Source organism: Typopeltis vanoorti, chromosome 16 (genome assembly GCF_054136105.1).
Source record: "Typopeltis vanoorti isolate ZY-2024b chromosome 16, IOZ_Tvanoo_1.0, whole genome shotgun sequence".
Taxonomy (NCBI): Eukaryota; Metazoa; Arthropoda; class Arachnida; order Uropygi; family Thelyphonidae; genus Typopeltis; species Typopeltis vanoorti.
Genome location: NC_143564.1, coordinates 94,378,570 through 94,405,820, shown reverse-complemented (window position 1 = coordinate 94,405,820; position 27,251 = coordinate 94,378,570). Strand labels below are relative to the sequence as shown.

Below are 27,251 nucleotides of genomic sequence, written 5' to 3'. Positions count from 1 at the left end.
CTATACTACTTATGAATTAGGGGTCACATAAGGCCGGAATACCCTACAGCTCTCGGGAATCTCGGGCGGATCGAGCGCTACTTCGTTTACCCGAGCTGGGCCAGAGGAGATCATGGGTATCATGTATTGGCGATCACTGCAGATGCTCAATCATAGGTCGTATGCAATGCATAGTGTGTATTCTCAAATCGTCTACTGAATTCCCCCCCCCCCAAGATTAAATATTGAATGCGCCATTGCTACATGAGCATCATCATCATAACCACAAGCAGAACAACATCTTAGACCTTTTCCACCAAGACTGGATCCACGGAATAAATTCCGGGATGAACAGGACGGCTGCATTAGTCCTCTTTCCAACATGGATGTGACATCATTTCCCCCCACCACCACCTCTTAAAAAAATAGAGAAGAAAGAGACTTTCGTGCTTAAAAGTGTGAGTAATAATCATCTGTTACTTTCATGTAAATATGTAATATTGTCTTATAGTAAATGTTATTTTCGTGTAAGTTGTAGTATCATGTTATAATAACTGTTATTGGTATAAAAATGTAATATCGTCTTATAACCACTGTTATTCTTATGCAACTTGTATATTACCTTATCTCAACAATCAATGAACATGTAAACTCTTTACCTGACTGCAAAGAACAAAAGCAGGTTATATATATAATATATATATATATATATTCAATATTGATGACGTGTTTAATATAAATGTATAAGAATGAACAGGAGCTCATCGCGATGTTTTTCATACAGAGCCACTGTTGTTGTTGTTGTTATTGTTATTAGTATTATTATTGTTATTAAAGTTCGCCACTAATCTATTTTATGTACCACTTGCTTTTAGATTAAGTAAATTATGTATTTTATTATTTTTAGTTGTAATCTAAAATTTCTTAAAAATGTAATAAATAAATGTACCACTCAAACATGTTATTTATTTATATATCTTCTATGACTATCATATGATATTATAGAAATTTCCATCATTACTTCATTGTGAATATAATGATTAAGCAATATTTGAAATATTTGTGCTCTTTTAGATTTTAAGTAAACATTAATAACTGGCAATAATATTCCTTAAGTTAGGATATCTGTGTACAGGAATTTCACTTTTACTGAACAGGGCATTCTTTCCCAAAGTCGAGTTGTGTTTCTTTAAGGTGGTGGCCATTATTCTTGTGATAACGGTCAAGCATTCACCTCGTGAAAATTAGGATCGTTGTTTACAACAGTTGGTTGGCTGTTGTGTCCTTAAAGAATTCTTCTTACCTAGTAACTCACTTGTGTTTCTCCATTCCTGTCATTGTCTTCTTCTTAATTGCTAATGTATTTTTAATCTGAGTTATTTGTGGATCCCTAACTTTCCCGTTGTCATATGGTTCGTGTTTCGCATCTCTGGAATGCAGGTTGCCATTCGATTCTTACAACTGGCCGTTTAACTGTTCGTTGAGATTGTATATTTGTGTATACGCACGTGCGCAGCAAAGGAAACACAAGTTGTATGATGTCAATCATATCATGCTCGTTTCAGTTTAAAATACAGGATTTCGTCTGACAGGGTGGAGTTTAAATTCACGTCTTTTTGTTTTCTTTCTTTAATCCGTTTAAATTCACACACACACACACACACACACACACACACACACACACACACACACACACACACACACACACACACACACACACACACACACACACACACACACACACACACACACACACACACACATATATATATATATTAAAATCATAATTTTAATGACTAGGAACACCGAGATAAGGTAAGATAAAAACTTTAATTAAAACACAACTAGTTTCGTCGGAACGCCGACTTCTTCAGGTGTACAAATTATCACAAAAACTGGAAAAAATAGCAAGATAAAACATAGACTTCTCATATAAACAAGTTAGGAATAACAACAGTCAAATTTGAACTGGCGTCCGCGTGGCAGGTCTAGCGTGAGGCGTTAGTGAGTGGCAACTATCTCGAGAGCGCCAGAATTTTAAAGTTATGATTTTAAAATGTCTACAATCCGAGTAAATACAAGTTACAATATATATATATATATAAGAAAGATATATATATATAAATTTTTTTATATATAAACTTTCTTTATATATAAAGATATATATATAAAGAAAGAAAGTGGTTGCTTGATTGGACAAGCATAGTTTTTATCACATTATGAAATGGAGGTGATGAAGGAGCCAAGTGTCAGCATCAAGGCCATCAAATAAACGAATAAAATGCTACAACAGGGATTTTGGGAAACACCGCTGCGGATGAAAGCGAGAGAATCTAGTACAGTGTTAAAGAAATGTTACGTATTTTTACGCGAAGGAACTGTTCAATCAAGAATTTCTAATTTTATTTCATATTATCATCAGATTACGGTCAAGGGTATCTAGGAATTCTTGGACGAGTATTTTCCTATTCGCATAATTTTTCCCCTGATTCAGAAATATTTGTGTTAGAATATTGGAAGAGAAGAACCATTTATAACGACTTTTCTTCTGAAGGTGAGTTAACAATTCTCATACGGAGGTGGAAGAATTCTCCTCCTGAAAACTCGGGGTTTCTTTAGGCAAAACAAGAAAAGCCGCCAGAACACATGCTAGTATTCCAATATACTTCAATAATACTGAAAATATATTGGTTTTCAATTTATTTTAATGATACCTCTGATATTGAATCTTAAAGACAAATTTTGTTCACTTGCAACTTCACTAGAAGGTTTTTTTTTTCACTCATTTCTCGAATGACGTCACGTTTCATTTCTTTATGGTAGCTACGTCTCAAGGGAAAGTTGCTGTGGAAAGCAGGAAATATATTTAGACAACATTTATTAGAAATTTAGGAGGATAAATAAATAAAAAAAGGATAAATTATGAGAGTAAAAGTTTTCTCTTCCAGCATCTCTCAAATTGAGATTTATTATATTATTTTTTTCAAGCAGTTTGGTTGAGACGTTTCTGGTTCCATAATATTAGTGTGTCAGCATAAAGACTGTTATAGGTTTATAGGTTCGAGTTTTGATCGCCGACATTTTTTTTCTAGACACTTCACATGTAACCAATCTTTGGCACAGACGAGTCTTTTTTTTTTTTTTTCCTCCTGAAACTCGGAGGTGGGGAAAAGCAAAAATTATTTGGGAGCTGGCTCTGGAAAAAAGTCTGGACATATGTGTCTTTTTCAGTAGTATCATCATCATTAGCTGGTCTGCCCTTACTCTGGGAAAGTGGGGGGGGGGTTCCTAAAGAACATCCCCCCCGAAGCCTAACTGGAAGCGTTAGTATATATATATATATATATATATATATATATATATGAAACGTTAGGAATTCCTTTTATCTGTATATCATGAAAAGTTTATGACATGATGATATATCAAACAAAAATACTAGAAAACATTTTTCGATTCGTCAAGAATTATGAAAAACAAAACGTTATAAATAGAAAGAAATGTAACTTATCTTGGAATCAGCATTAGCCTCCTTAGCTCAGTCAGTATTGACGAAGCCCTTTGGTCGGAAATACCTGGGTTCGATTCCCATCAGTGACGTGACTTTATCTGGTCTCTTTCGACTAAAGGTGAGTTAGCCAGTCTCATACAGACGTAGGGAATTTTTCCACTCCATAATTCGAGTTTTTTCGTCCTCCAGAGGAGGCAAACCGGCCCCCTGAACACTCATTGCAGTCATGAATACGTCCGAATGGAGTTGGGGAAAGCAATGGTGAACTCCCTTGTTAAAAATCTCACCAGGAATACAATGCCTACAAAGTCACCTACGGTTGGAAACGACTGAAAAGGGAAACCAGTAGTTGGAATCGGCTATGGAAAGGACATTATATGAAATCTCATTACGACGGAAGAAACGTTTATAAGGATCTTTTCAACGGAAGAAGTATTAGCTGGTCTTCTACGGAAGCGGTTGGGCTTTTTTCCTACACGAAACTAAAGATTTTCATTCCACCAAGTGGACTTACCAGATAGAGAAAACATACAGACTGAATTGGGTGAACCTCCTCTAGAAGTCATGTTAAGAACTTCGTGGCGATGATAAATACATATAAATAAATCATTCAAAGCCTTTTATTTCTTCGAAAGGAGTAAGTGATGCTGTTCCTAACATTTTAGAGATAGGTAGGTGGTCAATTTTGTCTTTTGCCATCGCAGAGGTTGAGTGGGTTATTATGTATTTTTAAGTACGCATAGGTTTTAGAGTCGAAAGAACCTAACCTTAAATTGATAGTTTAAAATTCTGAATTTTTTTCCCGTGTGTGTAAAGGTTAAAAAAAAAAAGTTTCGCAAACGATCTACTAACATTGGAATTGGGTGAATAAAATGAAAAAAAAAAATGTAATAAAAAAAATTATTTTTTGACAGTGAGAAAGTTAATTTACTTTAACTTTTAATTGTTTTCCCTAAGAATAATTAGAAACTTTGTATTAAAGGAATGTAGTGTAAAGTCACTGTATAATTTAGCAATAATTGCCTTGTTGTCTCTGCTAGTTATTAATATTTATAATACTGCAAATAAAATTATTCTGTGGAGCTGATAATGAATGCTATGCGCGTATCGTTTGAGGTAGCAGTTTGTATCCACCGAATACTTCTACATTGTGCCTTATTAATTTTACAGTTTAACCATCAGCAGATACTTGCATGAAGGACAGAATGTAGATAACATCTTTTATATCTGGCGATAAGATAAGATTGCATGAAATAAACGTGTTTTTATCCCAATAACAAGTGGGGAAATGATATCGCGAACAATCAAAAAAATATGTGTTTCACAATAGGAGTTTTATGTTGTGATAGCAAATCAACATACATCTGTTTTCAGGTGAATTTTTGAAAAAATGGACAGGCTAAAACGTATTTGTTTTTTCCGACAATGCTCATATTATTCTTCACTCTGACTATTCAAATTTCATTTAAATATCATAAACTTAGGCATAAAAAAAAACAAAAACAAAAAAAAAAAACATTGTATGTGTACAGCCGCATTAGGCAAAAATTGCTCCAGGTTCAAGTTATATTAACGAATATCTCATTATAAATTATATTTCGTTAAGTAGTTAACAAAATGCAATTTATAATTGCATTTTGGACTCTGCTTATCGCTCTGCAAATCATTCTGCTTGCTTTTATTACGTAAAGTGGTCCTATTTAAATCAAAACTGAAATGATTGGGCACAATTTTCTACTGTTAAAATTTTAATGTTAAACTTTCCGTTTACCAAAGAATTTAGAAAGGGAATTGGAAGCCTTATTTCCCAAACTATATGTATAATTTAAATGAAATTTCGACTTGCAAACATACTCCGCAGAGCTAGTTTTTATTCCACTAACTTAAAAGCAAATCACTATTTTGCATCCAAACGATCGATATTTAAACAATAATAGACAATAATGCAATCAAGATGTTGCATTTATTATTTTAAATGTAATTTTGCTATTACCATTCCTGTTATACACGTTTACTACAACACTGTGTGATTAAAAAAAATAAAAGATTTAAGCAACTCTGAATAGCTAAAATTCGAATAACGATGAAAAATAAGCCCATATATTAATATGTTTTTAAAAATGTATATTAAAATAGAATGTGATGAATCTTCTAATATTACATGAGTATGGTTCCGCCCTGACCTCGCTCATTTAGTTCTTGCATCATCTGATATTACTTATTCATTTTACTCTTCCGATGAAGTATACTATAATGCACACGAAATTAGCATACATAAATATTTAATAAATTGTTCAACAAACGACCTGCATATGCTAAATATACCGAACACATTGACTCGGCATATTCTCCATTTACAGAGTCTCTATTTCAACATCCAGTCTATATTTTGTCGTCGCTCATATTTTCTATCTTTTTTATATTTTCGTAAAATTTCACACGTTGTTGGAATAACTGCCTTAAATCAAAACAGCGTTTATAATTCTCAATTAATGACAGCCTAACATTAACATCTTTACTGGCCAATGATCGATTCGTGACTAAAACTCTTCTTATCGACAATAGGAGGGCAAAACCGACCACACGAAGTCAGCCTGGCCATTGCGAACATTCACGTTCAACGTTAAGGCCATATTAGGTCAATCCTGCTGATAATGCCACGAACTCAGATGAGACACAACGAACGGCTGGCCAACTTTCGCAGGCGAGATGCGTTTGTGTTTTGCCAGAGAAGTTGAGTTCGTGATCTTTAGTCCTCTATTGTTGCTAATACAACCATTTTTTTTTTCTAGCGTAATTATAAAACTACAACCACTGATCGTAAATTAATGATCTCGTAAAGCAACTATTAACTGCTTTTAAACCAGTATTGCCAGTGAATATTCATGGATAAAAAATATTTCACGTGTTTTTCCTCTATGTATAACTTTCCTCTTTATTTTCTTAGTACGATCATCAAATTATACCGTGCATTTAAAGAAAATCACAAACGAAGCTGATCCATTAGCGAATAATCAGAATTCACTTATAGTAATGTAAATATATTTTAATTATAGTTTCATTGTTTCATATTTTTATAGCCTAATAGCAGAAATTGCCAATTTCTTAGCCATTTAGATAACGGCGTAGGGTTATTGTTGACTGGATGCGAAACAAGGAAGCACGATACACAAGGGTATATGTCGTTGAACAATATGGGTTGTTTAGGAGGATTCAAATGATTGCCGAAGGACACACTAAAGTTTCAGGATGGAGGAAAATACCCCTTCTGTTCTTAACTGGGCAATCAGACTCCTCTTTTAGTTTCCAAGAGCGTACACGAAAAGATTGTATATAAGTCTATAAGCCTAATACAATACAATACAGTGTCCAGTGCTTGATCAAGAAGTGAATGGGGTACGGACAGTGGCGGCTCGTGGCTTGAAATCGTATGGATGCTGCAACTTTTGGATAAAATATCAAAATTATGGTAAAAATTAAAAAAAAAAAATTTAAACATGAAAAAATATTGTTTATTATCGATAAAATTATACAGTTTGGTATAATTCAAAATTACTTAAAAATAACATCCATTCCTTTAATTGTAATTAAAGGAATGGATTTACAATTTTTGAACATCACAATTAAATCCTTTAATTGTAATGTCCAAATATTTAAAGAGACAGAGTAAACACTACGAACACTACTACTGGCGCAAACTGCATATAAACAACAGTGGAACTGCGCGACGGACAGTGTTGCATTACGCTAATAGCTCGCATCTCACTATGACGTGCATATGCTTGCGCGCGTAGCAATATCACACTGTGGAAAACACAGCGCTGCTAGCGTCCTTCGCCCTCCTACGCGCTACAAGATGGATTTTTATTATTTTTTATGCAAAAGAAGAGAATTGTATAGGATTGTTGATGATAAAATTAAATATTACAAGCAAATATAAATAAATTGATAAATATATTTATATATCGAGACAAATTGGGAGTGCTGCAGTTCCGCAGTGCCTATGCAGGAGCCGCCCCTGGGTACGGATAACCAATCCTGATAAACAGCCACCGCTGTTTATCTGGATTGAAACCCACAATGGGAGAAAGAGTTCTCTTTCATTCTTTTCTTCTTCTTTTTTATTTATTTATTTTTTAATTTTATTTTTTGCATGAGTAGTCACATCAAACACGATATACGCAGGCTGTTCTCCCACTACAAGTTCCCTTGTTTACCGTTTTTTTTTTCTAATATCAAGTATCAACAAAATTGAAAATATGATTTAATTGTAATAAATACTTGCTAAACCTGCACAAATACAACATTTCAAACCACGCACTTAGCTATACCACACTGTAGTATTCTACACGTTTGTTTGTTTGAGTTCATAAGCAAACACCAACAAAATGACTTTTAAAAATCTTTGTGCGAAATATTACCTAAGCTTTTCAACTGTGTGTGTACACATTCAAACTATTGTTAGTTTAACTATTTAATTTATTTATTTAAACTATTAGCAGTAGTTTAATAATTTAAACTATGTGTTTTGTTGTCCTTTATTTAACATTACTATGGTCAAATTTCATTGTTAAGAACGTAAGCCATGTTTTTAATATTATGTTTATGGGAAAAAATTTTCGCTTTACGAGGGGGCGCTACGAACGCATTAACTCGTAAAGTCTACCTGTACTCACGGTTTAATTATATATATATATGATTCAGTTTTAGAAAAAGAAGGGAACTGAATGCTTCTTAGTAGTAATCAGTGTTACTGTAATTGTAATACGATAATAAGATTTTAATAACAATTTCCTTGAGGGAAAATTACTTGTCTAAATACCTTCCAGTTAACCGGAATTTTTCTGCAACTGTACTAGAAAGTTATTAATATTCAAGGTCCTTTGTTAAGCCGTCATGCTTCATACTCTCGCTTTATATTGTATAATTTATTAGCTTCAAACTAGTTTTCTGAGTTGCCATTTAAATGAAGAAAAGAATGTATTCTTACCGTTACTTTCAAAAATATTGTGAAATAAACTTTTCTTAAAACATGTAAGAAATGTGACGAAAACATTTTTTTTTCAGGATTGTATGTTATTCTCTAAGATAATTTATTTGGTATTCCATGGCTTTCTGTAAACAGTTGTCTCTCAACTTGATTTCACGATCTTAGAGTTCGTCTACGTCTGTTTCGAAGTCTGCAAGAATTGTCTGCATGCCCTTTTCTTTTTCTTCCGATTTTTTTTTCCAGATTATTTCAGATCAATGATTCTGCTGCCTCTAAGGTAATACAATCTTTAATCTGAAATAATTTTTAATCTGAAATAATTTTATATGAACTTAATTTAAAATCGGTATGAAGTAAATACGAAACTAAACCTAATCGTTTCTATACTCTTATAAATTTTAATCAAACAAGTTAATTAAATAAAGCTAAAGGGAGCATGTGGTACTCTTTTGGAAATTAGCAGATTCTCCATCTCTTAATGCCGCCGAGATTAAACGTATTCCAACAATGTACAAGACAAGATGAGATGTTCCTTATCCTAACTAGTATTCATTTATACGTACTCTTGTGCGCTGTCTGTTCTGTGGATGATTTTTCTGAGAAGTGGAATTACAAACCCGATGTTCTTCATGTGAGAAAAAAAAAAACACTTTTCTGCGCCAAAGACTGACTAATTCTGGAATTCGTTGAAAAAAAAAAAACGATAAAAAGTTCCTCTAATTCGTGAGTAGAATAGAACCTAATATGGCCTTTCTTCTGCAGTGTTAAACACTTGTTAAAAACAGGAGAACATTGCGATGTAACGAGAATTTTAATTGAATGAATGCAATGTTCAAACCAAGACTAGCTTGTAGCGGCAACGTGTAACACATCGTATTATAATGCTTTATATTAACTTTGTGCTTAGTGTATATACTCTCGGTTGGTTCGTTGTAGTATTCTCATATAAATACTCATGGATTCTATTTTTAGTGTAAAGATAAATTATGAGATTAGTGAAAAATCATCACTATCACTATCCATCAGACAAATCTATCGTCGCGAAAAAATAAAATATCAGAGAGTAACAAATGTGGGGAGTATGGAGGTACAAAACAAGATTTTACAATTTTCGAAGCAAAAATAAACGGTCTACTAAGTCACCGGATATCTATCTTATTCCGTGAATCGCCCTATCCTCACGCTAAAGGCAGTAAGCACATCATATATTAGATTGACTGGACTAAGGGTTTGATAATGCAGAAATCCGCCTGCAGAAACCAAAAATGGAACTTTTCAAGCTGCTTTACACTTCTGATGAGCAGGATAGGGTCTTACAGTGCTCATGAAATTCTTATATCTCCTAAAACATTCACAAATATAATACCGAAGTGGGATTTTAATACACTACCTAATGGTTGGAGAGGAGATGCGCCATCTACCGGGACAACCTGGCCGGCAGTTTGTTTAACTGTTCTCATTTCAGGCTGTTAATAATAAAACTATCATACTGTACTTATTAACTGCATCTCTGGTGAAACTCGAATATTTCAACCCGTCTAAGGCAAATCAGGCAGAGAACACACTCAATTTACAGACAAAAATATTATTAGTGGGCATTAGATGGCGTTGCGAGTAGGTGGCGGATAGTGAACACTGTGTTGCTGGAGGATTTAGCAGTGTAGAAGGTGGGTTGTGTGGTGTAAAAGTGCCCTTCCGTGATGAGTACTTGAATTCTTTAGAGGTGTCACGTAACAATAACAAAGACGATAATATTTGCTAAAAGAGCAGACATAGAATTCTTTTGTTGATCTACTGTCAATATTTAAATAAAGAGCTGTTATGTTCTGGTTGTTCTGCAATGCAGTGTTTTAATATTTCTTTTTTCTCTTAAAACCCAGCAACTGCTGATTTAAACTTAAATTTATATTGTACAGAGCATTCTAGATTTTACGATTATCTTTCCATATATCCAACCTTTTAGCCTAAAAGTAAAATAATGAAGAACAATAGGTAGTAAGACCTAGGAGTTCGCAAAACGTAAGCCATCTTGGTCTAAGATTCCTATTTTAGTTTCTAGAAACAATATTATACGCATGCTCAAACTAAAAGTATTTGCATTTGTTCAATTGTAAGTATAGCTAAGCCGATTGTTTGCGCTTTGAGGCCAAAAAGAGATTTAATTCCATGCACTTTAGCCTTTATTTTATTCCTTCTGCGAAATAATGTTAGAGTTTTAGCTGCAAGAAGTTAAAGGCTGCAAGATAATAGCTAAAAGCGAATATTCTTTTGAATGTTTTCCTTGAACTAGTCTAAAATAAAATTATTAAGTATTACATTTATTTCACGCACTTTTTAAAGAGAACAATGCGTGCAGTTTGAAGAGGATAATGATGCAACTGCCAGTGCATCCAAAATCTGCCAGAGTAGGAAGGTACTCGGTAAAATAATGCAAAGCATAAAAGTTCACCGTGCGTACTTGAAATACATTATCCTGTTGGCAATATAATTTTTTCTTTTTTTTATTCTACACTTAATTTTTTTAAAGATGTTAGATATTTTAGTGAAGGCTTTTATTGATCAGAAATGCAATATACGTGGATACAGAATTGAACATATCAATTGGTTTGTTAACTCTGGACTATCTTAGTATGGGAAACCTACATTTTTTCGGTGATGAATTTTGTTTGTTTATCATTACTATTTGTAGAATGGCTTATTTGGAAGTTCCAATTACAACCCCTTAAGAAAACTCGAAAGAGAAAAAAAAAGTCTACCCATTCCTTGCATCCTTAGATTTTTCCAGCAAAAGGGCAAGTGTCGTTCTGACTGCATTACTAAAAAAACTATATATATTGGGTGTTGAAGTAGACGACTATGAGCGTATGCATGCTGAAAAAAACTGATGGCGATGCCAATGTTTCTTCAGGGAAGTACCGTTTGTAAAATGCGACCCATCATGCCCTGTTGGCGTGGTTTAGCGTTCGTGTTTATGACTTTCTATTTTCTTTTTTATTTTCGTTTGAGCCAGTGTTTGCACAAATTTAATTTGCACGAATAAGAGTTTATTTGTCGTATCAAAATATCTAGTTAGTCTTTTATTTCTATATAATTATTATGGCTTATTTAAAATTTTTTTTTCTCTTTCTTTTCTTTTTTTTTTTTTTTTTTTCCTTTTCGTAATTTTCTCTGGTTTGCTTATTGTGTATCAGAAGGGAGGCAAAACTTATTATGCTATACTAATGAAGTGAGTGTTATTTTTCTTCTCTTTAATTTACTCTATTTTGCAGTGTGTTTTCACAATTTTTATCCTACAATATCCTAGATTTTTTTAGTTTTTTTTGCTGAAATAAACAATTTCAATCTTTGCTTTTTTACTTCAAAAAGTACTGTCAAAATTATCAGTGAACAAAAAATGGGGTGCGACAATATATATATATATATTGTACACCCACCCACACCCACCCACCCACCCACCCACACACACACACACACACACACACGTATTAAATTACATGTACACAAAAGTAGATAAACAAAAGATAACAAAAGATAACACCATGATAAAAAAGTTACAGTACTCGGTACTGTTTCCATTTTGTTAAAGTAAGTGGAATAAAAACATGGAAATTATTTTTTAATATCAATATCATTGTTCATTATTATACAGACTATTTACCTATATAAAATTAAAAACATTATTATTATTGCATTTTTTATCACTGCAAAATTCAGTATACAAATTACTGAGTACATTCATTTTTGATAAAAATAATCTACACATACACACACACTGCATTTTTTCTAGTCAGTGTGTAGAAGCAACTGTACGATCCCCAGGGAACAAGTATTACTTCTGCTCACTTTAACCTTTTTTGTAGAGAGGGCAGACAGGGCATGTTTGTGGTGTTTAACTATAATATTAATATAGTGCCCGTTTCAGTTCTGTGTAGGTCCCTAGGTTTCTCTCATCGAATGGCAGTTTGTTGATCAAGTCAGGTATGTAGCAGCTTCGGGTGGCTTTTTCTTAGTGATTATTATACTTATATTGTTATGTAGTTTGTTGACTGTGTTGATCTAATACGTGTGTGTGTGTGTGTGTGTGTGTGTGTGTGTGTGTGTGTGTGTGTGTGTGTGTGTGTGTGTGTGTGTGTGTGTGTGTGTGTGTGTGTGTGCAGTTTTCAGTTAGCCATTTGTTGATCAGATTGATTTCTGCAAGCTGTGTTTGCGTCGTTGTGAATGAACACCGTGACTGTGTTGTCTGCGTATTGAAAAATATTACTTTTTAAGAGAAGTGTGTTAATGTCGTGTGTGTGTATATGTTAAACAGAATCGGAGAAAGAACAGCTCCTTGTGGTAGCCCACAGGTTACCGATAGCTCTTTGTTGTGCGCTGATCCTATATGTGTGTGTGTGTGTGTGTGTGTGTGTGTGTGTGTGTGAACAAACTAACACACAAAACATAAGGTTTTGGAGCCTTCGCAATACAAAATGCGCTCCATAATTTGGTTAATTACCGACAATGTAGCGATGGGTCTGTCTGTAGTTACTTATAATGTTTCCTTTTCCTTGTTTATGTATGGTAGTGATTAATATAGTTTTTAAATATAACTTCGAGATCCATAGTACTGAATAAGAGTTTTTGCTCTCTTAAGATTTCTGTCTGGTCTCTGAGGAGAACCAACCAGTTCGAAACAGCTGTCAGGGCAGTTAAACCTTATCAAAATGGACCAATAGGAAGCGAATATATGGACGCTTGGGCAAAGCGATCGTGTCTCCTATAAGGTCCGGCTAGGGCAACTCGTAAATGCTGGCGAGTGTATTCCCGTAAGCTCTATGGTCGAATTTCATACGAAACTTTTATAGTTTCTGTATTCGGCTTTGAAATAATGCTGGATTTAATAATTTTGCATCGCCGAAATGAAGCCTTTTGGCTCTTTATTTTAGTAAATAGTTTTTTGAGTATCAGGTATGTACCCTGTTTCGAAGACTTTATTTAACAGTTTTAGTATAACAGGACATAGGTTAGTTGAGTATCTTTTGGTCTAATTCCGCCTATACCTGCTCCTTCGTTAGGGTCAATTTGATGAATTACCAGTGACATTTCTTCCTTTGTTACTGTTGGGAACCGCATTGACTGGATTGCCTGGTCCTAGTGAAGAATAATTTTTTGTGTAAGTGGAGCTTGATTCCTGCAGTTTTTGGACGGAGTTCACAAAGTGCTGATTAAAGTTATTTGCCAACTGTTTGAGAGATTTGGATTCGCTAGAAAAGTTGCATCTTATCGTTTCAGAGGCAGTGGCTTTATGTGTAATGTCTAACATTTCATTGATCAGGTGCCAGATTTCCTTTATGTCGCTCTGAGCTGTTGTTAATTTATTTCTATAATAGTTTCTTTTTGCGGTTTAAAAGTGTGTTGTTAGGTTATTCCGTTTTCTTTTGTGTTCAGCGTGTGAAACAGTATTGTTATGCAACCTCTTAAGCTGTTTCCATAGGACATCTTTGCTTTATATATCTATTAATGTGTTTTCTGCTATCCATGGATTCTGTCTGCTTTGGAAGCGTAATTTTATTTTTGTTATTGCGCTGTTATATATATTTTATTAAATGTAAGTTTCAAATTAATATATATAGTACTAGCAGCAAAGTTTGAAGATGGGGATCGGAAAAATAGACTGCGTCCAGTCTATTTTTCCGATTTTGTCCTTTACAATAGTTTCATTTATGATGTACGATTTCGTTTTGCTTCTCCTTAATTACATCGTTACTATAACCTATGAGTTGGACTTTTTCTCCACAATAGCCTCTGACAATACAGTGTATGTGACGTAACTCCACATGGTAATCTTACTTCGCATTGACAGCAATACCCCTCCTCCCCCTCACAAATTGTTCCTTGCAAATAAATCTACTCTATAATATAAAATGATAAGGTTTTTTTTGTAATGTTTTTGTGTCACGTTTTTTGTCAAATTATTTGAAATGTTTTGAAACTCAGGGGCTACCCTGAGTGTCGAGTCTTCAAAATTCGAGTCATCAGAATTCAAGGAGAACAGGCCTACCAGTCCGGAACTCGGGGAGGGGGAAGATCCCCTTTCAAGTTTTCAAAATTCGAGTCTTAGAATTCAAGGAGAACCGGCCTACCAGTCCGGAACTCGGGGGATTGGGCGCGATAGGCACCAGGGGAGCGGAACCCCCCCCCCCTTTCGAGTCTTCAAAATTTGAGTCATCAGAATTCAAGGAGAACCGGCCTACCAGTCCGGAACTCGGGGGGAGGGGAGCCGTAGGCGTAAGGGGGAGGAGTCCCCTAGTACCATTATAAGGATGTGTTTAACTGAGGTGACGACGTTACAGTTTTTCAGTTGTATATTTGATAAAGTAAGCGATATAATAGTATAATTAATTTATAATAATTAATAGTTCTAAATTGAGGTGGTGGGAAAGAAGAAAAGAAGAAATTAATGACAGAAAAATACTTCATGAATAAAGGAAAGGATAAATTTATAAAATGAGTTGTGTTATGTCTCTGTTGTTGCGATGAGTGTCGCTGAAGTAATTTCTTAGTAAGAGTATGAGGATTTCAGATTTTTCATACTGACAGTGTGGATCTCCATAAACGGTTCGGTTATATTGGTGTAGACGGTATTTTGCCGTATTTTGACGGTATTTTGATGTGATTTATAATTAGCATCTGCGTTTTAGCGAAATTGAAATAACAAACTACTACTACTGTTTTTTTTAAATTTTATTATTATAGACGAACTGCATTCGTAGTTTGTTATTTCATTTGGGTTGTTTTATGCTTTGGAGAGAGCAGTATTGATGTGTATGTGGATTTTTAATAATGCGGTATGATCTGTGTGTTGATGTATTTGACTTCGTGTGGTCCAGTGGCGTAGCTAGAGCTTTTTCCCTCCGGGGCGGTCCCTGAGTTTGCCGCTTCTCTCAACACACACACACACACACACACACACACACACACACACACACACACACACACACACACACACACAAAAAAAAAAAAAAAAAAAAAAAAAACCTACAAAAAGTCGTATAGGGAAATAAATTAAAACACGATGTTTATTTTTGAAGTAAAACTTAATTCCAATATTTTAAAATGCTAAGTTTAAGGGGATAATAAATCCCTCATTATTTTAAAGCCCGATACGAAACTCGGAGATCTATCGAAATCTAAGAGTTTCATGCCGAAGAACTATCGGCGAGTCCAAGAGTAAGTCAACACCTGGGTGGTAGAACAGTAATTTTATTTTTCTTGCTTTTCCTTTAGCAAAATTGTCGATGACATTGGCGAATTCTATTTCATCACTCAGTTGCTGTTCTATAGACAGTTTGGCAAGATTTCTTAAACGCAACGTGCCACCCTGGGCGGACTTCCTCCTCCTCCCCTCCTAGCTACGCCACTGGTGTGGCCAAGTTGTGAATGTCATTTATGTCCGTATTGAACAGAGTAGCTAATAATATTGCTCCTTGAGCGATGTCGTATTTTATTTGTATATCCTGGTTATGATTTGTGCGTATTTTTTAATAATAATTCGTGTATAGAGGCTTAAGTGCTGTGAAGACATAATGTTGGAGGTTTAATGGATTTTTTACAACACTCAGAAAGGATTAAGTGCGTATTTTTTGTTGTTGTGTTCTGTTCGAACCAGGTGTATAGTGTTTCTCTTATTCCAATTAAGTCCAATCTGGCCTGCAGCATGCCAAAAGCTCCGTTTAAGTCAATAAGTATGAGGATAATGTTATTTTAATCAAGCGCCTTATTTATTATTAAAATAAAGGCCCTGTCATTGCTTACCTGACAAGATATTCACATTCAATAAGTGCTGAATGTGAAATAAGAGATTGAAAACTTCAGTTTTTTCCCAGGCCAGATTCGACAAAGAAGACATTTTTTTTTAACAATTCAGATTAAGGTAAGTCGGACACGGCAAATAAGAACAATTACAAAAAGTTGGGCTAAAGTGTGGCAGTGAAAAAGCTTGAGCGTTAACGGCATGATAGCTAAAGAAAAAAAAAAAACCCTCTGTGGTGTCCCCCTTCCCTTGATGCTCTAAACGTGTTTTGCTGAATAGTGTTAGCATTGTCATTCAAGTGAAAACAAATTACTGTTTATTCATTGTGTTGGGTGATGTTATAAACAGTTGTGTATTATGGTGTGCTTTACTTTTACTTTTTCTGGAAATTTGGAGATAAATGGGTGGTTAGCTGAAGGTCATTTCTTTTGTCCATTTTGAAAATAGGTATACTTTTCGCTGATTTCAGTTGTTTGGAAACTTCCCTTAAATAAGACTTAAGTCTTATTTAAGTAATAGTCAAAATAAGACTTCGGTTTTGGTTTTAACAGAGCATCTTTTTAATGCCATTTTAGATACGGGTGGAAAATACATGATTTGTTTGGTTTTTTCCCTTTCAGTCGTTTCCCACTAGGTGACTTTGTAGGCATTGCGCACAAAGTATTCCTGGTGAGATTTTTACAGGGGAGTTCACTATTGCTCCCCTCCCCCGAATTTTATCCGGGTTCGGGACCGGCATATGGCTGGGACGTATTCATGACAGTAATCCATGTGTGTTCACGGGGCTGGTTTGCCTGTTCTGGGGGACGAAAAACCCGAGTTTCCGGGTGAAACCCCCCCCCCCCGTATGAGATCGGTTAACTCACCTTTCGTCGAAAGAGACCAGATAAAGGTTCCTCACGTCACTGACGGGAATCGAACCCAGATCTTTCCGACCAAAGGCTTCGTCTATACCAGTGGTTCTTAACCTGGGGTGTGTGCACTCCTGGGGGTGCGAGAAAGCATTTCCAGGGGTGCGAGAGAAGTTTCTAAATTTTGACCCAGATTCGATGGACGACAACTATTTAATAAAAAGACGATCTTATTGAAATACGAGCCAATGCACGTATTCAAATGGAATTTGGAAAACTGGACTTAGAACAATTCTGGTGTACACAGTTAGAACCTTATCCACAGCTGGCAAAAGCAGCATTGCAGACACTTTTACCATTTGTCACCATTTACCTGTGCGAAATGGGATTTTCATCACTTTTGCATAAAAACAAAAGCCAGAAATCGCTTAAATGCACTTACGCGTGGCTCTTTCAAAAAAGGAGCCTCGCTTCAAAAGTATTATTATGAATTGAGATATTGTTTTGTATGTATATGTAAATGTATGTGTGTTCATTTTTCAATAAATAAATTATCTTGCAATAGATGTACTTTCCTAAATAAATAGAAACACATTTTTCAAGGGGGTGCGAGAACTTATTTTTAGATTCAAGGGGGTGCCGATCACTAAAACGGTTAAGACCCACTGGTCTATACTGACTGAGCTACGGAGGCTCAATACATGATTTGTTATTGATAATACTGTGTTGTACACAGTTGGAAAATTATCTTTTTTTTTTTTTTTTTTGAGTTGTATGGTGTTGTTTAAGAAGGCATTGTTGAATGTTCTGCAGTTCTTTTTGGTCCATCTTCTAACTGATACTTTTGGCGATAAAATCTCGAGAGAGAGAAGGTTTTTCTTCCTTTGTTTATTTTTTGAGTTAGTAATTCATTGCCAATATGAAGCAAACATGGTCTACACAGAAAAAAAAAGCCTCACTTCACCTTATGAAATTTCTAAAATAATAATAGTATTTTCAGAAAATAATAAATAAATAAAAGAACTGTGGGAAGAATTCAATGATCGCAAAATGTGATTTTTTTTTTTTTTTTTTTTTTTTTTGTGAATGAAAGTATAATTTTCAAGTATAAAGTGATGTCACTCACTTCTGAATTTAAGGTTTTATTTCATTTATCCACTGATCTTAGAGATTTGTGTATTTAGTGGAACTGTAACATATATATTAGTATCGTTTTGCCTAATTTTGACACTCACAATCAGGACCGGCGCCTAGTATTTTTCTTGTGTGTGCGATTAATGTTCGGAGCCTTTCCAAAAAAGTTTTTTTTTTAATAAAGTGTGAAGAAAACGAACAGGAAATGAAAAACAAATGAAAACCGCTTTACAGTATACTGTTACCTACGGATTAGTCCTGCTGACGCCGCCCTAACAGCCCGTTAATATAATAGGCTCGAATGTCGAGTAGGATGAGTTATCAGTAGTAAGCCGACTTTTGGGCCGGACCACATGCATCCGATCCGATTAAAATTAGGATAGGGCCCTTACACGGAACTCAACAATTAATCATAAGTTGATTTATGATACATCAAAAAATAAAGAACTCTTTTAGGTATATTTTCGTAAATTTTAATAAAAAAATACAGTGATATAATCGGGCCCAGGGTACAATTTTAGAATTTATTTGTTAGTTTCCGGGAAGATCTGAAGGGGCCCGAACGGAAGAAGACGTACATTCATAATTATATGTACCATTCGTTGTTCATTTAAACTCTTATCTCATATTTTTTGACATCTTTTAGGCGCCTTTTCTTCTGCGGCGTCTGTGTATATGTGTATATTGCACACTTCACACACGCCCTGCTCACAATGGTCCGATTTAAACCAAAGTCAACTCAAGAATTTTTTTTAACGATTCCATATACTAGTTTTCATCAAAATCTCTCCAGCATCATCAACTGATCTTTTAAAAACTTTTTAAAGATGAGTCTTCGGCTCATCTTTTAAAAATAATGAGTAACGATAAGTGCCCGAGTGTTGGATGAGAGGGAGCAACATTAAAAACATAATACCCAGCCTTAGTAATTTTCTTTATACCCCTTGATTTAAAAAGAAAACGCTTTATTTATCCCCCCCCCCCCCCTCTGCTTTCGAAACTCATCTCGCGTCGTCTACCCGCTCGGGATGTTTATGCATTGCACAGGGAAGGGATGTTTATGCATTGCACAGGGAAGCAATGTCTCCCATCGCATCGGTGAAATATTTATGACTGTTGCAAAACTGACGTCAGGAGGTTGCAAGAGTCACGAGCGACGCTCAATTTCAGAGGACAACGTGTCCCAATGTATTGTTTGCGGCAAACGAGTGCAGAACAAGCTTGACAAGCGGAACACTAACAACACGGTTTCGCAGACTGAGGAATTCATCAGTCATTGGGCAGGTTACCGAAGACAGAAATATCATACTAACGGTCAAGATGTGGAGGGCGCCCTCTATTGTCGAACTGTTTGTAATATTTTCCTTTCCGTGTGTCATAAATATGAAAAATACGGGAAGATGAATTAATCTTGGGGATCGTCTACATTACGCTTGAATGAAAATACAGAATTAAATTGATTTTAAAATCCAGAAAAATGAAGGAATGCAAAAGATATGACGCAAAACAGATGACGTCAGTTTAACAATTTAAATGGATGATATACATTGCTTGATCTTTTATTGCAATCGCTGGCTTAACCAACAGCTGTTGCAGAATGCGAAATATATCAAACAAATATTTAAACAGCAGGCAGATTACTTCTTTGAGGGACAGAAAAATAACATGCGGTCGTTTTCTGTGTCGGTGGATAAAATTTTTGACGGCTATTTATCTATTCAACGATCTTTTCAGACTAATTATGGAAAACTAGAAATTTTATCGTAAATCTTTTTAAATTCCTTATTCATGGGAAATTCCTAAGGAAAGAAATGCGAAGTGGTTTTCCTCAATTTTCCTGTAGATAAAGGATTGTGTGTTGTGATTCATGTAAGGGTTTAACGCTGAAATGGCTGACGAATGTGGAGGAAATTGAACTCCCATCTCTATAGAGAAGATTAACATATAAATGCGTCATTGAAACAAAAATGTTCTACCTCTATCCTTTTAGGTTTCTTAATAGATAGTTTATTAATTGATTGATTGAATTTCTATCAGGAGCTAAAAGGAAAAAATAGCACTTGAGCGTGATAATGCAAGAAAGTTTAAAATCTTTATTTATTTATTTTTAAGGTATATACCTTTTGTGAGCGTGACTGATATCATCTTTAACACGCTCGCTTAAAAGATGGAGATATCAGTCTCTTGGGGACTTTCAAAACCAAAATTCTTACGTGAGGACTCAGAAATCTTGTCCTGAATCCAATATTGTATACAATAGTCATTTAGCGCCAACCAGTAGATCCTTGCTGTATCGTGCTTTTTCACTGTTAGTATTCTATAAAAGTTAGGAAGTATAATTTTTGCGATTATTGTATGTCAATTTTTTTATAGTAATATTTTACGATTTTTTTTTTTCATTAATATACAGTTTCATTTTTTTTTTTTTTTTATAATTCTTGTTCTTCATATATGGGATAATTACAAAAATATACACATTTAATGAAAAAGACTATTAAATTAACTTACCTAATTTCTTTACGCAAAAAAAAAAGGTAAATTGCATAAAAAATTAAAGCAAGCGTTTTGGAAGAGGAAATCAGAATAAAGAAATAGAATTAGTGATATACGCATGCAATACTACGCATAAAAGTCTTAAGATCCAATTATAAATGAATTTATACGGCTTTATGAAATTTATAATTCTATTTATACGGCTTTATGAAATTTACTTTAAGCCATCTCGCACATAATATTTAATTGTTTATTTCAGCACGCCACCACTCCACTGCGAAAATAACAATTTCGAAGATACAAATTATGTCTTGTCAAAAAAAAAAAAAAAAAAAAAAAAGTGAAAATATTATTTTGAACACGAGTATGGAAGAATGGCAAAATTTCCTCGAAAAGAAAAATGTAATTCATAAAATGTTTCGTAATGTTGTTAGACTTTCAAACTCATATATCCTATCACATGACTGAATAAGTTATTTAACTACAAAATTTCATTTAATGAATTTTTCATATCGATCCTACAACTCGCCAAGGATTTGTAGTATAACGCCACAATTAGCATAGCAGACGACTGTGCGAAACCTGGATCGGTGCCAAATGTTATGAAATAACTATCGTATTAATGAAGTACTTTTTTTAAAAAAAAAAGACATCAGTAGATGTGAATAAAACACATCCCTAGTATTTTTAAAATAATAGCGCCATTAGAAGTGAAAATGCTATAAAAGGGGATCGTTAATTACATTTACTCGGTATCTTTCAGATTTATAATGATTGCATAGGATTCAAAAGAGTTTTATTCTAACTGCAAAAGAAAGTTAACCCTGTAGAGAAATGAAACAATACGATATCTAACTAAATATGACTATACTGTTGCAATTATATAAGGTATTAAATTTACTCAAATCACAAGACTCCATTTTAATAACTTTTCTGATGTTAAGAACGAGAAGTGCCATCTAGTGTTAATGCGAAAACGAAGGGAAAAAAAAAAGCTTATTTTTTGAGTGAACATAAAATTTATTCAATTTTTAATAAATACTCAGAGTGATTTTAATGACTATTTAAAAGTGAATGTTTTATCTTCATTTGCTCCCACTTGTTCCATAGTTCGAATTTATGAACTAAAGGATTGGGTTTACATATATTATTTTAGTAGTTTTTAGTAGTAATTTTGCTTTTTTAAAAAATACTCAGAGTTTTAGAAAAAAAAACGAATTTCTGCCATTAAAATTAATATTCTCTTTCTTCCATCAATATAAATATCACAGAAACATTTAATTTAAAAATAGGATAACGAAACTGTTTACATAAATAAAACACGAAAACAAACCACGAATAATGCAGTTTTATGGCGTTAGATGGCAGCACGTTTCAACTCATTTCTAGATTAAGTTAATCATAAAATGTATTCTACTTTCAGAAAACAAGTGTGTTCTGATTATGTAACTTGATATCGAGGTATAATTTTTTTTTCTTAATACTTGAATACTTATCTCATTTGAAAATAACTGAATAGCCTACGATACTGAATTTCATTAAATTAAAGTGTTCGAAGCGGGGTTTTGAAATTGGGTTGAATCATCTTGTTCGCCAACAATTAAAATCTCGACGCTCTCCCTAGATAGAAAAATAAATAAGACATAAAAGTAAGGCGAAGAGGAAATATAAACCATTGAGAAGAGGCAAGCAGCACTTTTCCCCTCTTAATATGTTATTTTTTAATGCAAATACGTTAATCGTATAAAAAAGACATTTCTCCATTACAGGAGTACTTGTATGTCCTTCGAACAATGATATTGGTAAAGAGAGAAGAGGTGGAAGGATACATCTTAATATGTTTCTTTCATTTTGAATATCAAATACGATATGGCTATTAGAAGACTGATGAAGTACAATTTTTAATTGTGATTTTTTGTTGTTGTTGTGTCCAAATCTCTTAGTATTGAAACCTACACATTTAACATTATTATTATTATGTAACACCTCCAGGGAGTCCAAAGACTCATCGAGGGAGGGCACCTACTCTACAACTCTCTGTCTCCACCACTTAACCTCATCCATCCGTCATCCACCAACCGCATCATATACACCAATGCCATCTATCGCCGACTACCACCACCAGTACTTTTACAGACAATCACAAACATCCATGCCCACGGCGGGATTCGAACCCGCAGCCTTTTGGCTGCAGAGGAGATGCGCTAACCACTCGGTCAACCAAGCAGAGTGGTTAGCGTGGTAGGCCAACATATCCTCATAAAAATAAACAAAATAAAAACAACTATCGCATAATTTTGATTCATGTCTTGACTCTTCGTGTCACGTTTTACAATAGCCATTGCATCATCATTCTTTTTTTTTTTTTCCTTTGTTTACTAGACCTTACTGGTCAGGTTCTCATCGGCAAGTCTTCCTTTTAAACAAGCTTAAACATTCTGTACGAAGATTTCTCCACACACACACACACACACACACACACACACACACACACACACACACACACACACACACACACACACACACACACACACACACACACACACACACACACACACACACACACACACACACACACACAGAGTTTTAATTTTATTCGTTGGGGTGTTTCCACGTCCCTTAGGACTGGTTGAGTCCTCCTAAGGGAATAGGTATGTATTTTTTTATGACTGGAGATCCGTGTGTTTCCACGGGGTCGGTTTGTCTGCTTGCGGGATGAAAAACCCCAGATAAATTGGGGAGAAAAACCCCTGTTGTCCACGCCCAAGACCGGCTAACTTGGCTATGGCTAAGAAAGATCCTTAAGCTCCTCACGTCATCAGCTGGAATCGAACCCAGAACACTCCTTCCCCAGGCATGTGGTTGTGAAGCGCATATAGTGTGTCCGCGCGGTTAGCCATTAGCCTAACCGCGCGGACACATATTGAGTAAAACGGTATTATAGATGAAGGAAGAGACTATAATATGTATTTGTCTGGTATTTTAAACTTCTTTAGTAGCCTGCAAAAACCTGACACATCCATGTTATTTGCGACCTATATATTCATACATGGGTCCAGAAATTCAGTCTATTTAAATAATACTTCAATTGCCATTGTTTCATCTTTTTTTTTTGGTCACTCTTAGAATCGCTCCAACAAAATATGCTTTCTGAAAAAAAATCGACCCATTTTGAAACTCTGAAACGGTTCTTCTACAAATTAAACTTACCTAACGCAATAATAATCGACTTCTGCATTGTAAACACATGTCATCAGGAATACTTTTTATGCTTATTAATAATAATAGTCTTTGCTTCAGTGAGCTAACCCAAAATGCTCTCTTACAACTATAAAGTAGAGATAAAGAAGTTGTCGTTCCTCTTTATAAGGTCTTGGTATATCCACATCTAGATTACTGTGCTCAAGTGTGGTCATTTGGTTTTTTAGGGATGATGAAGTGTGGAGAGGATCTAGAAGCGAGTGGCCAAGATGGTGACTGCTTCCTATGAGGACAGATTATGTTGGTTGATAGGCGAAAAATAGGGGATGTGATAGAAACATTTAAGTTACTTAAAGGGTTTTATAGGAATGATGCAGGAGGAGTGTTTCAGCACTTGGCTGGAGGGAAAAGGACAAGAGGTAATCCTTAGAAGTTGAGTAAGAGTGTGGTTAGTAGGAGTAGGAGTGTGAGGACTAGATTTTTCACTTGGAGGGTGGTGGACGGAATGGGTTACCGGTGTCAGTTGTGAGTGCTTTATAGAGGTATGATCAATATTGTGTGGATAGTTTGGGTCTCCCACAATGAGTTTTCGGACTCCATGAAGGTACCCATACAATACCAGTAATAATAATAATTTTAGAATAACATACAATTGATAATATTCAACCATAACTTTGTTCTTCGAAAATAATCCTTAAATATAACTAAAAAGATGCATAAATATAAATTTCTCAACGCCTCTTCTTTCTCCAAAAGGGTGGCACTCTTATATTGGTAGACAACTGGTTGGTTGCCCATTGATACATTCCCAGTGAGTGCTAGATAAAAAGGCGATGCTGAATATTCAATTGGTTATAATTTACTTGAAGTCATTTCGTTGTGACCGTTGCGGACTTACCGATGTGTGAACAGGCACCTCGTCTCCCTGGTTTAGAGGAGAAGGAGGAAAGCATCTCGCTGGTACCTAACCTAACCTAACGAACCTACCCTAACCTAACCTAACCTAACCTAGCAGTCACTGGTGGGAAAATGCAGTCGAACACCATCCGGTTGCGAACGAAGACGGGGTTCCTCTCACGTAAAAATGCATCCACACCGGTCTCCCTTAGACTGCCATGTTAACGAACTGCCCGTTGGAAGGGAAAGAGTCCGATTTTGGAAATGGATTTTTGGAAAAAAATCAACAATGAGCGCCAATTTTTATGAGTTGCGTTGTTGTTATCGAAAGGTAAGAAATTGCCTGGAGGCATGCACTCAACGCACATCCACCAAACGTTAACACAAATTAATCCTTCATTTACTGAATCCTCCACTATCTACCATCTGTTGCCCACTAGTACTATTTTTATTATTTCAACTGAGTGTGTTCTCTGTCCGATTTGCCAATACGCGGGATGAATGACTCTGTCTAGTTTTCGGGAGAAAAACTTTGCTACTCCTGTAAGAGATCAGCTAATTCAATCGAAATACATATAAAATAAAAAATAAAAGAAATAAATACAAGACATTTCCATAAAATCACGTTGTTTAATTTTCTTTCTTTTTTTCTTTTTTTTAAGCCCATTGAAAACCATATTCCATAGAGAAATTTCAAGAATAGCAGAATATTGTGTTCTTCTATCGAAAGAGACTTGAAGTTCTGTTCACCGTGATTAGAAGGATCCTTACATGGACTTTTTCACTTGAAGGTGAGTGAGTTAGACGATCTCGTGGTGAGGTTGCAGAGTTTTTCTCCCGAGAACTTGGGTTTTCATCCTACAAACAGGCAAATCGGCCGAAAAACACATAAAGTTTACAGACAAAAATGCTGTTAGTGGAATGGAGATGACGAAAGGATAGATGTGTAGTGGCGCTGTGCGGAAATGGAAGCTGAAGGAGTGTAGACGGTTGTTTGGAATGTCCTCGAGCGATGAGTCCTTGTACTCTTTGGAGGTGTCGCGTAGAATCTTCACTTGGAGGGTGGTGAGGCATATATATATATATATCTGCAGGCATTTACCCTGCAGTGGTGTATATTAGCAAGTTCGCAAGCAAAAGTAAATAAAGAATAAATTAAGATTGTATGAGATGTTCCGGTTGTTCATAATACATGATTATCATAAGAAGAAAGTCTGGATGTGTACAACATCGAGTCATTATACAGAGAGACTCATAATTATATACTGGGTACTTTTCCAGACATACTGGGAAAGTATTAAATGATTTTTTTATTTTTTTTATTAGACCAACGTAAACGCGACAACTTCTTGCGTGTGAAAAATGACAGAAAGAGTTTTATTTTCTAGACGAAGTGAATGATGGAATGAGAAGTATCTGAGTACGAGAATACTCGTAGATAGTGAAGTATCTCAGGGTAGTTTGACTTTTACGATGTGGCATTTAGCAGTTATTGAGATTAAACTTAGTCTGAGAGATGGTCAAGCTGCATCACAGACACGGTTCTTTTACAAGAAAGGTAAGAGGGGTTATTCATTAAGAGGGGTAAATGGACTTAAGTAGAGAAAGCGTAATGCGAATATTCGTAGTAGGTGTGATATTGCATTCTTTTTTCATCTAATTTAGTGAGGATTGCCATATTATTTATTCCTTAGAGAGAACAACCATGCAATCCTAGTTTATTGTATTTGAGATGGCATTAGTAATGACTGTCATAATGCGTTAATTATATTGAGGGTACTTTTCCTAATAAAATGTTAGTTGCGTATATAAGTTGTAGCAACAAACTGAAATGAAACTGGCAAAGAAAAAAAAAAGACTTTTAAGTATTATATAATGCTTTGTTAGCTTAAAACTATTCCCAAATGAAAATAATGCTGTAATACTTTGTATTTATTTTTTATTTTAAAATTATTAGTATTTGTTTATTTCCTTTTCTGTAAGTTGTAGATTTTCAAAAACACTGTTTTTAATGTCTTTAGTTATTAATTTTTGATTCTCTTTTATTACAGTCCGTTATAGTAACTTATGAGTAGTGAAGATTTTTGTTTTATTTAGAGGGAGGGGTGGAAACACATGATTTCTTACCTTAGCAGCAGTTAGAAAACACCAAGCAAACAGAAGGTCAAGAATAGCTAGGAACAGTAAATTGACTTAAGTATGATTCCACAAAAGGGGATGGGATGCTCATTAATTATTGAGACATCTTATAACAAAGGGTGCTTGGCTGATAATTATTTTGATATACAGCACAATTAATTCATAATAACATTCAGAAGTAAGATTTTTAATAAACAGAATGAACGTTTCTTCAAAACATTTTTGATGTGACTAAATATTGACTTTCATTGGTGATCCTTTGGTACA

General features: G+C 34.8%; 1 long non-coding RNA gene across 1 annotated transcript in view; it reads left to right on the top strand.

Moving 5' to 3' along the window:
* The first annotated feature begins 268 nt into the window (after nucleotides 1-268).
* LOC150098187 (uncharacterized) overlaps nucleotides 269-27,251 on the top strand; it is a 78,304-nt gene continuing 51,321 nt past the window's right edge. Inside the window, exon 1 of the long non-coding RNA XR_016549615.1 lies at nucleotides 269-437. This is a non-coding gene — a long non-coding RNA (uncharacterized LOC150098187). The remainder of the gene's footprint in view (nucleotides 438-27,251) is intronic.